This window comes from Plecotus auritus (assembly GCF_963455305.1).
Source record: "Plecotus auritus genome assembly, chromosome: 2".
Classification (NCBI taxonomy): Eukaryota; Metazoa; Chordata; class Mammalia; order Chiroptera; family Vespertilionidae; genus Plecotus; species Plecotus auritus.
Window position 1 is genome coordinate 126,522,430 of NC_137771.1, and position 17,991 is coordinate 126,540,420.

Sequence of the window (17,991 nt, forward strand, 5' to 3'; positions counted from 1 at the left end):
CACTGCCACTGCTTGCCATCTGTACAGAGCCACCCCCCTCCTCCCCTGCCACCAGTGGCCTCCCTCTGCAGGTGACAGGCGTGAGGTGCAATGGCTTGACTGGGCTGGGCCTCCCTCTTTCTTTGCTGGGGGGCATGGCTAGCCCTGTGAGGGGTCATCTGCCTATCTGGTCATCTGCCTAACCGCTGGCTTGTCTACCTGATTGCCCCTAACCACTCTACCTGCCTGCCTGATCACCCCTAACTTCTTGCTTGGGGGTGGGGTCAGCTTGGCGAGGGGCCATCTGCCTACCTGATTGCCCCTAACCTCTGGCCTGCCTACCTGACCACCCCTAACCGCTTGCTTGGGGGCGGGGCCAGCCCGTAAGGGGCCGTGGTGGTTCTGGTCTCTGGTTGTTCCGGTCGTTACACTTATGGGAGCTGGCCTTTTATTATATAGGATGAACCGATCACCACAATATTCCAGTACTCACCTGGCACCATACAGTTATTACAATACTATAGGCCCAGTGCACGAATTCATGTACCAGTGGGGTCCATCGGCCTGGCCTGTGGGATTGGACCGAAACCGGCTCTCTGACATCCCCTGAGGGGTCCCAGATTGCGAGAGGTTGCAGGCCAGGCAGAGGGACCCCACTGGTGCACGATTGGGGCTGGGAGGGATGCAGGAGGTTGGCCAGCTGGGAAGGGACCTCAGGAGTGTTCCAGGGTGTTTCCAACTCTTCTTACTCATCCTGATCGGCTGGACCCCAGCAGCAAGCTAACCTACCAGTTGGAGCTTCTGCCTCCTGGTGGTCAGTGCACGTCATAGCGACTGATCGACTGGTCGACTGTCTGCTCCCTGGTGGTCAGTGCATGTCATAGTGAGTAGCTGAGTGGCCTTAGCATATCATATTATGTTGTGATTGGTTGAATCGATGACTGGACGACTGGGCACTTAGCATATTAGGCTTTTATTATATAGGATTATTGACTATATTCCTTATGCTGTATTTTATATCCCTGTGACTATTTTTGTAATTACCAATTTGTCCCTCTTAATCCCTTCACCTTTTTCACCCATCCCCCCAACCCACCTCCCATCTGGCAACCATTCGTCTGTTCTCTGAATCTATAAATCTGTTTCTGTTTATTTTGTTTTTAAGATTCTACATATAAGTGAAATCAAATAGTATTTGCTTGTCTGACTTATTTCATTTAGCATAATGCCACTTAGGTCTAACCATGTTGTATCAAATGATAAAATTTCATTCTTTTTTATAGCCAAGTAATATTCCATTGTACATATGTACCACCTCTTCTTTATGCAGTCATCTATTGATTGACACTTAGGCTACTTCTATGTCTTGGCCATGGTACATAATGCTGCAATGAACATAGGGGTGCATATATCTTTTCTTTCATTTCATTTCTTTCCCCCTAGCTGCAGGCAGCTGGCCCCACCCCCACCGCTGCCACTGCTTGCCATCTGTACAGAGCCGCCCCCCTCCCCTGCCACCCGTGGCCTCCCTCTGCAGGTGACAGGCGTGAGGTGCAATGGCGTGACTGGGCTGGGCCTCCCTCTTTCTTTGCTGGGGGGCACAGCCAGCCCTGCGAGGAGTCGTCTGCCTATCTGATGGCCCCTAACCGCTGGCTTGCCTACCTGATTTCCCCTAACCACTCTGCCTGCCTGCCTGATCACCCCTACCTTCATTTTCTTTATTTCTTCAGATAAATACCCAGCAATGAAATTGTTTGATAATTCTATCTTTAATTTTTTGAGGAACATCTATATTGTTTTCTATAGTGGCTGCACCAATTTGCAATCCCAGCAACAGTGCATGAGGTTTCCCTTTTCTCCACATCCTTGCCAACATCTATTGTTTGGTGATTTATTAATGATAGTCATTGTGACAGGTACGAGGTGATATCTCATTATGGTTTTAATTTGCATTTTTCTGATGATTCATAACAATGAGCATTATTTTCATGTCTACTGGTTATCTTTATGTTCTCTTTGGAATAATGTATATTCAAGTTCTTTACCCATATTTTAATTGGATTATTTGTGTTTTTTTTATGTTAAGTTGTAATCAAAACAACATGGTACTGGAATAATATAGACACATAAATCAATGGAACAGAATAGAGAGCCCAGAAATAAACCCATGCCTCTGTAGTCAATTAATATTTGACAAAGGAGGCAGGAATATACAATGGGGTAAAGACAGTCTCTTTAATAAATGGTGTTTGGAAAATTGAACAGATACATGCAAAAAGAAAAAAGAAACTAAGCCACCTTATTAGACTATATACAAGAATAAACTCAAAATTGATTAAAGATTTAAATATAAGACCTAAAACCATAAAACTCCTAGAAGAAAACAGACAGTAAACTCTCTGACATTGCTGAGAGGTTTTTTGGTTTGTTTGTTTTTGGGGGAGTGATATATATTTTTTCTGGTATAACTCCTTGGGAAAGGAAAACAAAAGGAATATAAACAAATGGCACTACATCAAACTAAAGTTTTCAAGCAGCAAAGAAAACCTTCAACAAAATGAAAAGCCATCCTACTGAATGGGAGAAGATATTTGCCAATGATACATCCAATTAGGGGATTAAGGGTTAATAGCCAAAATTTAGAAAGATCACATAGGACTTAGCACTTTTTAAACATTTGCTCTCCCTTTGTTGCCTCATTTACCTTTTCTTCACTTTTATTTCACTGGAATTGTACTCCTAAACGATGTGTTAGCATAGATTCTGCTTAAAAAACACTTGGGCTGAGAAACTTGGTACAGTGGGCGGTATGCCATGGCATTGGTAATCCAGAAGAAAGTGGGCTTTAGTTCCCTTCTCTTCATCCTTGCAAATTCCACCCTAGCTCTCTCCTAGAGCTAGTCTCTTTGGGTTTTAATATCAGCTCCTTCCCCTGGTTCCTCAGGCCTAGGAGACTTAAAGACTCTAAGATACTGCATCATCTTTGTTGCTTTCTCTTGAGCTTGTCCACACCTTAGTAATTAGTCCATTTCTAACATATCCCCAATTATTCTGATGATTTATTTAACCTTTTACTTGAAAAAATTATAATAGATCCAGAGAATATACCTCATAAGTTGAAAAGTGACATGTTGATAACCTTAGAAAAGGAACAATAAAGAAAGTGAACTAAGTTTATAGAAGTGTAAGTAAAAAATAATTTGACCCACTCCTATTGGTGTAGGAGTTGAACTACATTATCACAGATAGTTTCCAGGTCTAACAATCTGTGATCCTACCTCAAGAACCAGCACAATAGAGGGGGACATTTTAGTATTTTTATTTTTATTTTGAATTGGGTTGGTAAATGATATAAAGCAAGCAGAAAAGGTGCTATGATAGACTAAAACAAACAAACAAACAAAAAAACCCCACACACTTGACTCAGAATCAGAATAAATGAGATAGAGCTATAGCGAATGGCCTATTAGCTATATGACACTGAACTCTTGAAATTCCACACGAACTCTTGAAAATTGCATATAGTTGAATTCAACATAGTACCAGGTAAATAAATATCTGGATTTTCATTTTCTTACCCTGAGTCTTAGTGTCCTAATATGTAAAATGGGGATTGAAACGCCATGCCATATGGCTCACATGGTTGTTATAAAGAATAAATAAGAGCCTGGCCAGTATGGCTCAGTAGTTGAGCATCTACCTATGAACCAAGAAGTCCTCAGTTTGATTTTCGGTCAGGGCACATGCCCAGGTTGCAGGCTCAATCTCCAGTAGGGGGCATGCAGGAGGTATCCAATCAATGTTTCTAACTCTCTATCCCTCCTTCCTTCCTCTCTCTCTCTAAAAATCAATAAAATCATATTTTAAAATAACACACAGACATAGTGCATAATGTGAAGATGGGGGAAGGACCCATTTCACATTTGCAATAAAAATTTTAATTTTTCTGGCCATTATTTTACAAAGATGTTTTTCCAATCAATACATCTGAATTTTTTCTTTTTCTGGAACTCTACCAGTCATCCAGTGTATTGGAAAAAATGTCACTTTCCCAATAAAAATATTTGCCTTCTAGGAAGATAGCCACAAGCATAGACCAAACCCCAAGCAAAGTCTGATCCAGAGGTAAGGCTGAGAGCCAATTCCTCTGGCTCCACAATGCTTCGTCACATTCTGGGGTGACCCCAAGCAGCTCTTACCGCTATCCATGGCTTCCATGCACACACTCTGCTTGAAGCCACAGCATATGTTACCACAGGCATCTGATTCACTCTTATTCCTGAGACTGACTCAGAAAGGGCATTTATCAACTGTCCCTGCTTTCTTTGGTTCGTATGCTGAAGTGTTGCTGACATCCACTGTAGAATTGAAATCAGATTCAATGCCCCATCAGTTTTCAGCATAGAAAAGCAAGCACATTTCAGCTGTGTCACTGCATCAGCAGTAAACGTATTTAATAGTGTCAATTACTGACTTCAACACTTCCATGATCTGGAAAAACATACAGCTTCAAAGAGATAAAGTCTTTTGCAACTAAGAGAATAATGCATTCATTATACTGTACAGTGCAAACATTTTCAGTGGGAATTGACTATGCAGCAATGGGAAGAGCATAGTCTTTTTTAGTTCTTTATTTGGGGCAATAGAAAACTAGGCCAAGTGCTACATAAATCATCTAACTCCTTCAGATAGGGTTCTTTAAGAAATCATTGGATTCCTTTAGAGGAGAGGAAAATCTATTTGAAATTCCACATGGACTCTTGAAAATTGCATATAGTTGAATTCAACATAGTAATAAATATCTGGGTTTTCATTGTTTATCAAGATGATCATCATACTCTTTTAATTACTTTATATGTTTACTCATTTTATTAAATCAATAATCATATGAAGTCAAAATTAGTATAGCCAAATTATAAAAGAAATAAAGACTTAGAGATGGTAAATAATTTAGGGCCAGCAACTAATAAATAGACAGATTTTAAACAATTTTTTGCTAATTTAAGACTAACTTCTTTCAACTATGTTCTGCTGCTATTTATTCCATTCAAGAAGTCACTAGGGATTTATTTCTATTAAGTATTGGTTTCTAATACTATAAGCAATATTCTTTCCTAGAAGTAAAAATGCTTACATCCCTCTCTTTGTGACCTTGCTTATAATTCTACTCAATTGAAGAAACTCTCTTTGTTATATTTTCCTGTAGATTTTAAGGGGGGAAATGCCTTGCTCCACAGTCTTTTCTAGGATCCAATGTTCTTAGCTAAGGGTCATACTGTGAATGGTTCACCTTATGGAGGCAATAACAGAGTGAGGGGTCCAAAACTTAAGATTTTTTTTTTAAATAGGATTTTTCAGAAGAATGAGAATGGGCACTACACTCACAGAAATGGCATCCAGGAGTAGCCAAGAGTGATCCATCTCGTGAAGTGTCAGTTAAGTATCCCCGAATAATGGAACTGAACATGTAGGACTACTCTTTGGGGTCCACAGAATTGAAATAGAACCCGGTTGGTTCAATTTCAGCTGGAAAAATGTACTATCCAAAGCAAAGCCTCTATCTACTAGTGTCAGTAAGACAAGAAAAGCAATAAGGGATTCTGGCACAATGCAGAGGCTAGATGTCAGAAGTCAGGCTCCTGGGTTCTTCGAACCTGTTAAACTCCATCATGGGAGAAGAACCTACCAACCTGGTGAGGAAAATGAGGCTAGAGGTGAAAGAATGAGCCAGTTCTCTGGCTTGACATGACAGACAAAGCTGCATCAACCCTCTAGGGTAGATTCCTTGTGGATGGCACGGGAAGGCAGCCTTGGGAAGAGGTTTTTTTAGGAGACCAGACTTCTTTATAATGGAAGGGACCTGGGACCCATGACCCTGGGACAAAGGACTTGCACCAGAACAGAGGAAAGCTGGTGTATCCGATTCCCTTGAGTTTCCAGAGTTGCTCATTAACTTTTTATAGCAGGATGTTCTCAGTTCTCCTTACCCTTTTGCTTTTCATTTTCTCCTTACTCTTTCCACATACTGTGAATTAATTTCATCTTTAGCCAATGTTATGAGGAAAGTAAAGACATTAACTACTGTCAGAGCAGAGCTATCTGGCTCCAGAACCCACAAGCCTGACCATTTTTCCGTACTACCTGACTTTCCCCACGGCTGCTAGAACAATCTATACTAATAAAAGGGTAATATGCTAATTAGGGTGGATGTCTTCAGGACATCCATCTGGACAAAGCCACAGCTGCTGAGAGGCCCCGGGGCTCAGGCAGCAGTGAGCCTCAGCAGCTGCGAGGTCTGGGGCTCATGGCAGCTGTGGGCTCACAGCAGCTGTAAGCTCAGGCAGCTGTGAGCCATGGCAGCTGCGAGGCCCAGGGCTCAGGCCTCGCAGCTGCCAAAGCCAGCAGTGGCAGCAGCAGTGGGGTGATGGGGGTGGCACCTTCACCTGATCAGCCCAGTTGCCTCCTGCAGAGGGAGTCTGGGGAGCGGGCCTAAGCTGTCAGTAGGACATCCCCTGAGGGCTCCAGGACTGTGAGAGGGGGCAGGCTGGGCTGAGGGACCCCCAACCAGTGCACAAATTTTCGTGTACCGGGCCTCTAGTTTTGTATAAAGAAACTTCACAGGATAGTGTGGAAGGTGTTGGTGTTGAAGCACTCTAATAGAGAACAATGTGTGCTATAACTCTCCATTCTGGAGAATCTCAAGAACTGCAGCCTGTGAACACCAATAAGGGCTTATGGCCACCTTTCCAGCCTGGAGCCAAGGAAGATCCAGAAAGGTACAGGGTGGTCCATCAGTCACTTTAACATTTAAACATTTAATTACTGTTTTGGCACTTAAAAATTTTTGTTTGTTTGTTTCAGATTTTGAAAATTTATTCCTTGGAAATTTATTACGGAAAAATTCACAATGGAGCAGCGTGTGAAAATCGATGAATTTTATATCGAAAATCAGGGCTCCATTGTTCTAATACAGAGCATACATGCACTATATCCAGGTCAGGAATCACCCGCAAAACCAGCAGTAAGTCACTTGGTTCAAGGTTTCCAGCGCCAGGAGTCTGTTGGTGATTTGCCCGCGGGGAGAGCAGGTTTGGTGCCCGCTCGGGAAGAGGCTGAGCGAGCGCCACCGCACTTTCAGGGAGAACCTGGGACGCCACGCCGAGAAGTTCTCCAGAGTTTGGAAACTCGTGGACTCCATGGCGGCGCGTGCAAACAGATTTACACAGGAACCCCTTCAAGGTCAGCTGGTGCATGGATTCAAGACCAGGGCTGTCCAGCAGCTTAAGGGCAACGTTCAGGAAGAAATTCAAGCACTGGAACCAGACATGTTAAGAGCCATCATGGAAAATGCTGTAGAAAGAGCCCATGGACAGCCCTGGTCTTGAATCCATGCACCAGCTGACCTTGAAGGGGTTCCTGTGTAAATCTGTTTGCACGCGCCGCCATGGAGTCCACGAGTTTCCAAACTCTGGAGAACTTCTCGGCGTGGCGTCCCAGGTTCTCCCTGAAAGTGCGGTGGCGCTCGCTCAGCCTCTTCCCGAGCGGGCACCAAACCTGCTCTCCCCGCGGGCAAATCACCAAAAATGCTGTAGAAAGAGCCTATGCTTGCAAAGCAGAAAATAGTTATTTTTGTTGCATCATTTTTCATAAAAGTACAAATAATGGGTCACCCTGTAGAAAAGACCTAGATAAAGGCAGTCAGAAAGAAGAGGAGGAGAGAACAGCCAGGGAGAGAAGAGACACCTCACGGCCATGGGAAAAGGAATCTAGACTGAGGTTTCTCTGATGAGGAGAAGCAAGAAAGGTTTTCTATCATATCCTTGACTTTGTTTTGGCTCACAAAAGATTAACAATAAGATTGATTTCTTTCCCTTAATGGGCATTTTCTTCTGCTCTTCCAGACAATTCAGCCATAACTAAAGAGTCACATATATTAATTTTGTAAAGTATTTGCTTATGCATCAGTCTCCCTCCATGGACTATGAGTTCCTGCAGGCAACCCCGCCCACTTTGGTTTCATTCCTGTCTCCTGCACCTGGCTCAGTGCTGTTCAATGAATGAAAGAAAAAATGCTATGATGGAGCCATTATTCATCTTGGCTCTTTACACTCTCCACCAGGCAATTCTCTGGCTCTGGGATGATTTCACACCATCAAAGAAGTTACCCATGACCATCTTCTCTACTAGGACTTTGAAAATAATAGCTATTGGAACATTCTTCTGTGGACTACAATCTCTTAGGACATAATCTAGTCACTATCAGTCCTGGTGGGAGATTTTTAACGTCCACAGAAACAAAGGTGGGCCCAATTTTACTTCAAAACGAATGTGAATATTGGTGAATGTCAGCAAACACAAGGAGAGACACAAAATTCAGAGATAGAGGTTTATATGACTCCTGCATCTTCTCTGGGCTACTAACTGTACATTTAGAAATCAAGTAATTACCATGATTTTTTAAACTTTTATAAATAAAACTTATCACTTAAATTTTAAATATACTGTGATTCCTCAAAATATAAACTTCTCTAGTTCATCATCAGATTTCATTTTGAGAATGATGCACAAAACTTGAGGTAAGAAAATGACTTTTGTGTATTTATTTAAAATTCAAACTAGTTAATAGTTTGTGTATGTATCATATATTATGAAGGTAAAAAGAAAAAGTCACTTTAAAAATTGTCAGCCAAAACAAAAACAGATCCAGAGACAGAGAAGCATTGATCAGACCTTCAAACCTCAGTTAGGGTGGGGGTAAGGGGGAGAGATCAACCAAAGGACTTGTATGCATGCATATAAGCCTAACCAATGGACACAGACAACAGGGGGGTTAGGGCATGAGTGGGGGTGAGGGGTGGGGAGGGGTAATGGGGAGATAAGGACACATATGTAATACCTTAATCAATAAAGAAATTTAAAAAATTGTCAGCCAAAGGACCAACTAGAAAACCATTTTAAAGCTAAATTATTTACTGTCAGAAGCAGCTTAATTTAATTTATTATTTGCTTAAAAGGGACAAAGATAATAGAGGCCATTCAATGTAGTTATTTGGATGCTGTATTTTTCCCCAGTTGATCAAATAATCAACATGACAACACACTACTTTAAGTTTCTATTTTTATTTTGTTTTGTATATTAGTATGTGCACGTGTATATGTGGGGTGGGTGAGAATGTAAGTAGAGCTGGGTGAAACTGGCTCTGCTATTATGAAGGCATTCCTGCTACATGGGTTGTATTCAGAGAGGTAAGGCACATGTCTAATTTAATAGATTTCATTCCAAATTAGTTATTTAATTAACTGGGCAACTTTGCCATTTTTAAATTTAGAACTATGAGATCTCTCTACCTATGTGGTAAGCCCCTCTTATCAACTATTTCTTCCCTCCTCTGACTACCTTATGTACTTTCTCCCATTATCTTCCTTTAGCCCAGTTACTGTGCCCTGTGGAAGGTGCTATTCTGCTGACAATAAATTGCCTTATACTTCAGTGCCTCCACTTGATTTGCTTCTGGATGTTGCCTTAAATCTGGTTCTCCAACAAGGATTACTTTCGTGGTCATCCTTTGCATGACCTTCTTATTCTTCTCTGCGGTACACATTGATAGGACATAAGGATGAGATGGCATTGTCCTATCTCACAATAGCAATTGTAGTCATTATACACCTACCATTCCAGTTTTCCACCCCAACTCCTACCATCATCTTGGAAAACTTCAACATTCCTGCACAGGATTCTCTAACATCCAAGTTCCTTATGTAGGTGGGGGACATTCACTAGATCTAGTCATAATCTTGAAAGTATTCATTTTTGGAAAATTAAATATCACTACTTCTGAATATTATATTCTGTGCTTCTAAACTTTCATTTTGTCATTTCCACTAAATCGCTTTGTTGATTTCCATGTGATAGCAAATATCTTGATTTCTCTTTATTTCCCAAATATATTATTAGTCCCTGACTCAACTAATGCATGGGAATCTTTAGCTTGGTGCCTTACATATTAAAAATATTTAGGGAAAACTACCTCATTTTTAGTGTTGTTGTTATTATTTTTATAATTAATGTCCTTTTGTATTAAAAGGACCCCGTTGTTTGTCTTTTGGCCATTTTCTTATTAGTTCTTTTAGTTCTCTGACCTTGTTCTTCCTTCACTGTCCCCACTGGGCAAGTTCCAGCATTGTTTAATCTAACCAATTGCTTTTTTGTTTCACTCCCAATGTCCCATCCCCTTTAACAAAGTGCTTTTGTGTCTATTCTCCAATGCCGCTAACAACAAATTTATCCCAATCTTAAACTTGTTTCTAATTCCTCTTAGGAAAAAAAGATGTAAATTCTGACAATGAAATAATATTCAGCAGTTAGAAGCAATTGACTAGCTGTGCACCCATCAGCACAGCTAGATCCTGGAAACATATTGCTGAGTTGAACCAAAAAATAAAAAAGGAAGAAGAAAGAAAGAAAGAAAGAAAGAAAGAAAGAAAGAAAGAAAGAAAGAAAGAAAGAAAGAAAGAGAGAAGAAAGAAAGAAAGAAAGAAAAGGAGGTATACAGTACAGTAATACCATTTGTGCTAATTAAAAATACCTCAATATAGAATGACACTAAATAATTTATAAGAAACTAAGCTTCTTTGATCATATTTACTCTGGTTTGCTGCACTACTCTATTGACTGGTCTCCCAGGTTTAGCCCTTAGCCCTTTACAGTCAATTTACTAAAATTCTTCCAAGGCTTCTCAAAACCTCAAAGCAAAAGCTGAAATCACAGGGGCCAACAAAACCCAGCATGTTTTGCTTACTGTCCTGCTTTCCTCTCTAAGTTTGTCTATTCCAACTACAGTGGCCCCTTTATTGTTTGCTGGACATACCAGGAACACTTTCGTGCAGTCCACTCCCCTTGGACATGTTCCATGTGCCTTCCAAATATCCCATGGTTTGCTACCCGGGCTCTTGTATTTACGAAATATTTTTCCAAAGCCCACTTTTCTAGGTACTTCAGGGAGGGAGTGGCTGATCAGTGAACACATCTATAATAATAAAAGCATAATATGCTAATTAGACTGGACAGCCGAACAACCTTCCGGACATCATTCCAGACGTCCATCATTCCGGACATCTATTGCTTCTAGGTGATGTGGGAAGTTCTTTGAAAGTTTTTTTCAGGGAAAAAACATAATCTGGCTTCAAGTACTTGTTCAAGTGTCACTTTCTCAGTGAGACTGACTACCCCAATCAGAACCTCACCCTCACCTTTCCTGGACATGCCTTATTCTTATTCCTTGATTTCTTTTTTCTTGCTACCACTTATGAGCATCTTGGCCAAATGTTTTACCTACTCATTTCATCTGTTCTTCTGGCTTCTCCTAATAATAGAATGGAAAATCCACAAGAGGACTCCTCCCCTCCCACTCTCATTTTGTTCACTGGTACATTTCCTAACACCATCTACATACGCATGTGGTAAGAATAATGCATTTGGAGAGATTAAAGATCATAGGTAAAATACATATGAATAAGTGCCTACAAGAGAAGAGTCAATGTATAAAAGTAGAAAAATAGAGAAAATTGATGAATAAATGAAACAAAAAAGAGACATACATGAATTGCTTTTGATAACGTATCACAAAATATTGACTAAAATAAAAATGCATGTCTAAATAGAGAGGAGCTCTCAGGTATAAATTTGTTTAAATTACTGACCTGTGTGATAAACTTTACCTCCTCTCTCTCCATTTTCACATCCACCTGCCTTCAATTTAAAGACAGAAGCCATTCTCTTAGGTAAAGTGAATCCTTTTATGTTTGCTCAAGATTATATTCAACTTATCTTTCTTAGGAACATTGCTTCATAAGTTATACCCTATCTTTTGAGACTTTTAACCTTTTACTCTCCATAAAGCTATTTCCTTCACTATATTAATATGTTTATGTTTTTTCCCAATATTGAAAAACTAAGATGAAATCAAGCAATTAAGAGAACTCCCGACCATGCATATCAAATTACCACAACTTGGTAGCTGAAAATATCAACCATTTCTTCTTTCACAGTTCTGAAAGATGAAGTATGAGTTCAGTGTGTAAGCAGAAGCAGGCCTGTTTCCCCTCAGAGACTCTAGAAGAGAAGTTGTTCCTTGCCTCTTCCTGTATCTAATGGCTTTGGAATTTCTTTTGTTTTGTTTTTAAATATATTTTAGTGATTTCAGAGAAGAAGGGAGAGGGCTAGAGAGATAGAAACATCAATGATGAGAGAGCATCATTGATTGGCTGCCTCCTGCACAACCCCACACTGGGGATGGAGCCCACAACCTGACCAGGAATCAAACCATGACCTCCTGGTTTATAGGTCGATGCTCAACTACTGAGCCACACAGGCTGGGCACTTTTGGCATTTCTTAACTTCCAGCCTCATCATTAGAATCTGTGCTTCCATGTCATAGTACCTCCTTTTCTGTCTCAAATTTCCTTCTGCATTTCTCCTAGAAGAACACTTATTGGATTTAGAGCCCACCTAGGTAGTCCAGGATGATCTTTCATCACAAGAGTCTGAATTATATTTGCAAAGATTGTTCATTTACAGGTTCTAGATATTAGAATGTGTATATAGCCTGGGATGGAGGTAGGGAACCCATGTTCCTTAACCTTTCTACTTTGCAGGGTCCCTCCTGTAGGGGGAGATGGAGTTGGAGACAAAGAATCTCTTTGATTTTGTTGTCTGTGTGTATGTGTGTGTGTGTATGTGTGTATAGATAGAGATAGTATAGGGCAGTGGTCGGCAAACTCATTAGTCAACAGAGCAGCAAACTGCGGCTCGCGAGCCACATGTGGCTCACGAGCCACAGTTTGCCGACCACTGGCATAGGTCGCGAAAAATGTATACACACTTTAACAGCTGATAACTCACTTAATTTTCACTCCTTCTCAGGTTTAACTAATCCTATCTAATAAAGAGGGAATATGCTAATTGACCGTCACACCCTCACAAGATGGCGACACCCTCAGCCACAAGGTGGTAGTGCCCAGTCCCCTCAGCCCTGCTTCATCCAGCCTCAGTCCCACAGTCCCCTCAGCGCCCCCTCATCCAGCCTCAGTCCCCCAGTCTCATCAGCCCCGTCTCATCCAGCCGGAGTCCCCCAGTCCCCTCAGCCCTGCAGGGGAAGGCAGTTGGGGGTGATCAGGCTGGCAGGCGAGGGCAGTTGGAGGCAATTGGGCCAGCAGGGGAGGGCATTTGGAGACCATCGGGCCTTCAGGGGATGGGGAGCAGTTAGGCTTCAATCAGGCTGGCAGGGGAGTGGTTAGGGAGTGATCAGACTGGCAGGCAGAGTGGTTAGGGGCAATCAGGCAGGCAGGCATGCGAGTGGTTAGGAGCCAGCAGTCCTGAATTGTGAGAGGGATGTCCGACTGCCGGTTTAGGAGATCCCTGTGGGATTGGGCTTAAACTGGCAGTCGGACAACCCCCGAGGGGTCCCATATTGAAGAAGGTGCAGGCTGGGCTGAGGGACGCCCCCCCCTGCCCCCGCCATGCACAAATTTCATACACCGGACCTCTAGTTTGAAATAATGGGTGAGTCTTTGAACAAAGAAACTTTATCCTAAAGTGTCACTAAACCTTTTTTAATGGGGATACATAAAATATAAAGTTTATGGTTTTTTAAAAAAAGGCAACAGTTGGTGAGTTGAGGGTGCACAAACACCAAACAAAATGATTCTTTATGTTTGTGATCCCTTTACTTTTGTGTTATCAGCAGTGCCTGGATCAGAATAGTCAATAGTTTGAAAATAGGAATTGACCAAAAAATTATTCATTTCCATAGATTCTTTTAAATTTTAAAAATGAACTGTATGTTAATAATCACTGACTTTATAAGTATTTAATACATTTTTGGACACCCTACATATATCTATATTTATCAATCTATCATATTTATTTTAAGGAATTGACTCATTAGATTGCAGAAGTTCAAATCCAAAATCTTCAGGATAGGCCAGCAGGGAAGACATAGGGAAGACTTACAGTCTGAAACCAAAGGTGGTCTGTTGGCAGAATTCCTATTTACTTGGAGGAGAGTCATTTTTCTGTTCTATTAAGACCTTCAACAGATTGAATGAGACTAACCCATATTGTGGAGGGCAATATCTTAACACAAAGTACACTAATTTAAATGTTAATCTCATTCAAAAATACCTCAACAGAATGATTCTTGATGTTTGACCAAATATCTGGGCACTTTGGTCCAGCCAAGTTGACACATAAAATTAATCATTAAAAGATAAGGTGGTTCTAAAATAAAGGTATATTGCTTAGAAATTTCTGAAGTAAGGGATTCCTTGAGGTATGCTTTCTAGAATGGCTTGGGGAAATGTGTTTTGTTTAGGTAGAAAGGCCTGGAAGACACACTCCTTCACTCCTCTTTTCCCCACCAGTTGTTTTTGGATAGCAATGTGTACAGAACATAACCTAATGGGCACCTGTGAAACTGAGAGGAGCCTGAGTCTGAAGTCACTTAGCCAGGTGATGAGGTGTAAGACTTTCTGATGGTCTAGCACTTGGTGCTGACGAAAATCAGAAAGAGAGAAACTGAGGATGCTCATAAAGAAGCAGCTAAAGCAATGGCATTAGGTCTAATGCAATCTAGAATTCAGATAATTTCTTTCCATTTATCAGTGCCAAGTTGAAGATGAGGCAATCAGGGACTCTACCAGCACCAGGGGCCAGATTGGGGGAGGATACATTTAGCAAAAAGGAGTAAGCTGTGGAAAACCTTCCACCCTACACCATGATCCTTACACCCACCATGCATAACTTTCCCCTAATACACAGATCCCCCCAAAAAATCTCCAATGTGATAACAATTTCATCCAAAGCAGATCCAGTTTCCTTTAATTATGAGATTAAGATTTGCACTATCACTGAAAGTTGAGGTACCCATGTTAGGTTAAGGTTAATTGTTAAGATGTGTTATAATCAATGGAGTGCCAAAGCCACATAAAATATTGTTAGAAGTATATTTCATCATATCAAAAATATTTATTAGATAAAAAACGCAAGTTATAAAATAGTAGATATGTTAGGATGTAATTTTTATTAAAATAATGCACTATATAAAACAATTGTAAAAGGCTAGAAAGACATATTATAAAGGGCTATACACCTGATTTTTAGGTTCCATTATCTGTTCGTCTATATTCTCTAGATTTTCTATATGAACAATTTCTACTAGTTCATTGGTAATGAGAGAAAATAAATTATTTCCCTGCCACATGTCTGGGTCCAATTAGTACATTGACATTCAACTTTACTTTGATATCCCCCTTTTGAGTTTGTTAGTTGTAAATGTCTTTGAATCTGATCACTACTTGTGAAATGATAAACATCAATTCTCTAGAAGTGAAAATTATTTTCTGAAGTGCTTACTGGTAATAAATAAACTGAAGCACCTGCACTTCATAGAAGAAAATACCAACCAGAAAAAGCAATTTTCAAAATCTATTTTGAAGGCTGAGTTGTACATATCTCAGTGACCACAGGCTTTGCATTGGGTGGAGTTGCGTTTAGAAGACTGCTGAAATGAAATTTTTTTAAAGTTTTTTTTGCTAAGTCTAAAATTACTCCCCATTTTTTAACAGCACTATTCTAGAATGTTCAAATCTATGATTTAGTATAACTTCTTATAAGTTTTATTTTCATAGCTGTTTCCTATATTAATGGCTATTGAATTTTTTTTTCTTTTTCATTTTATCTTAAGCTGCTGTTAAGGATGAAGCTGTATGATCTATTATTCCTAGGAATGACTTCAAATTTTCTCATTACTGCAAGACATTAAGTTGCCAAGATATGATTTACTTTAGTAACTGCCTTTTATGTCATCTACGTTGAAGAGTTTTTGTGACTATCATTTAAATTTCATTTCCCTGCCAATCTGTCTCAGTGTTAAAAAACAAAGAGAGACTAGAAGTTGGAATCTACTAAGATACCTAAAACATTAAATAACTGCTACTACCTCATTAGACAGACACCGCCACGACAGACCACACACCACAGGAAACTGGAGCAGCCACCTGGAAAAGACAGAGGAGAGGGCACTCCTTGGCACTGCCTTCTCAAATGTGTTCCTAGCAACTGCACACATTTCTGAATATGCTGGAGCAAAGAGAAGACCACAGAAGTGGAAAATTGAAAGGCAGAAAAAATCCCCTCAGGCAAAGATTTAAAGTTAATTTTCAAGAATGTTTAGGTGGAGAATGCTTGCTGGAGTTCAAAAAAGGTACAGAGGACAATAGAAGGCTTCTGTGTGGAGGCTGAGGGACTGTATTGAATTGGCTGATAAGAAAATGAAATTGTGTAAACACATTTAAGGTGATGATGAAGGAGTTCAGTCGTGCTGAGGATTTGCTAAGCAAGGCTCGGAAAACTGTCACTGTATCCATGCCAGAAAGTGATGATTTACATGTTTGGACCCAGTTCAATATTTGGAGTAAAAAAAAGGGGGGGGGTTGATAAAAATAGTCTATTTTAAACCACCCCTCCATTGGATAGCAAAAGATTCAAATATTTTTATATAATGTCTTAAGCAAGAGTAAATAATTTGAAATATCGGGTTAAAACAAATGTTTAGGAGAAGCAAAATAATAACACTATGTAGTGTTATTGTTTTGATTCTCTTAAACATACATATTAATTTAAAAGTTACTTAGATAATTTGGTACGTATATTTTATTTACTGGTAATATCTATGGCTATTATTATTATTCCTTTGATTTATAATCTACACTTACTTCCAAGGCCTCCAGGCACATATAAATTACAAAATTGTAAATTATTTAAGCAATGGTGTAACTAACAATGGCACTTAAGAATTGCATACACACTACAATATCACTGTTACTCAGCAGACCTTAGGTATATTATCTCAGAGGTTGCATTGTTGAAATTATTCCCATTCTTGTCATCATATATATTCCTGTTTGATGGTATTAACTTAAAAACCATTTAATTGTTAAGAGTAAAACTTTTAAGAAATATTTTTAATAATAATTTTATAGCTGGTACCAGTTATTTTTTCATCCAATGACTCTATCATCAGAAATTGCCTTCATTGATAAAAATAATAATGACAAGGTAGTATGTGCATATTATGCACTTTATATGCCAACAATCTTGTTAGCTATGACTATCGTTGTGTCTGTTTTTACAGAGGAAAGAAATCAAAGCACAAAGAACTTAAATACTTTTTTTTACAGTATCATATTGCTAATAACACTGCAAAGTTCAAACCTAAGTTATTTGGCTCAGTTTTGAAACAAAGAAACACATCCCCTTTCCTCACTGATTATTTCAGGTTTATTTAATGGGATTTGTTCTGATATTTTTAAAGCAAGTAATAATAACTATAAAATAGTCATTGGTGTTACCCATGGCATGAGTTATTGATTGCCAAACATAAATATTTGGAAACATTTGTATTTTGGACAAAATTTTTCAACCTGTTGTTCCTGTGTTTCTTTTTTTCTGTTGGACTCCAGTTGGTAGTTGGCAAAAGCGACTGAACAGAACAAAAATGATGAGTCAGAAAATCAGGAAGAGTTCCTGAAACAGGCAATGGAGAAAGTTAAGGCATCTAAAATACCCTGAAGTCATAACTACACAGATGTCCTGGCAGAAGACAGTTTGGCAACAAAGTCCCATAAAGCCATTAACATAAGGAAGATATGTTCAAAACTATTGCCATCCCAGACAAATGGTATTCAGAGGCATGTCTTTGGAAATGAAACAGAATAATAGTGCAATTGATAGAAAACCAAAGCAAATAGGAGAGTGGGATCCAATGAATAAGAACCTGGAATTTGGAACACAGACATCTTTGGAGCAGGAACAACATGTGAAAGTGAGTATTAATCCAGCTGATAGGACTATGATATTCCTAAAGGAACATCAACCATTTTTCAATGGATGAAGATCAAGGCTTAAAAACACACACACAGCATTTCTAACAGAATCATACCCAAGGCTTCCAC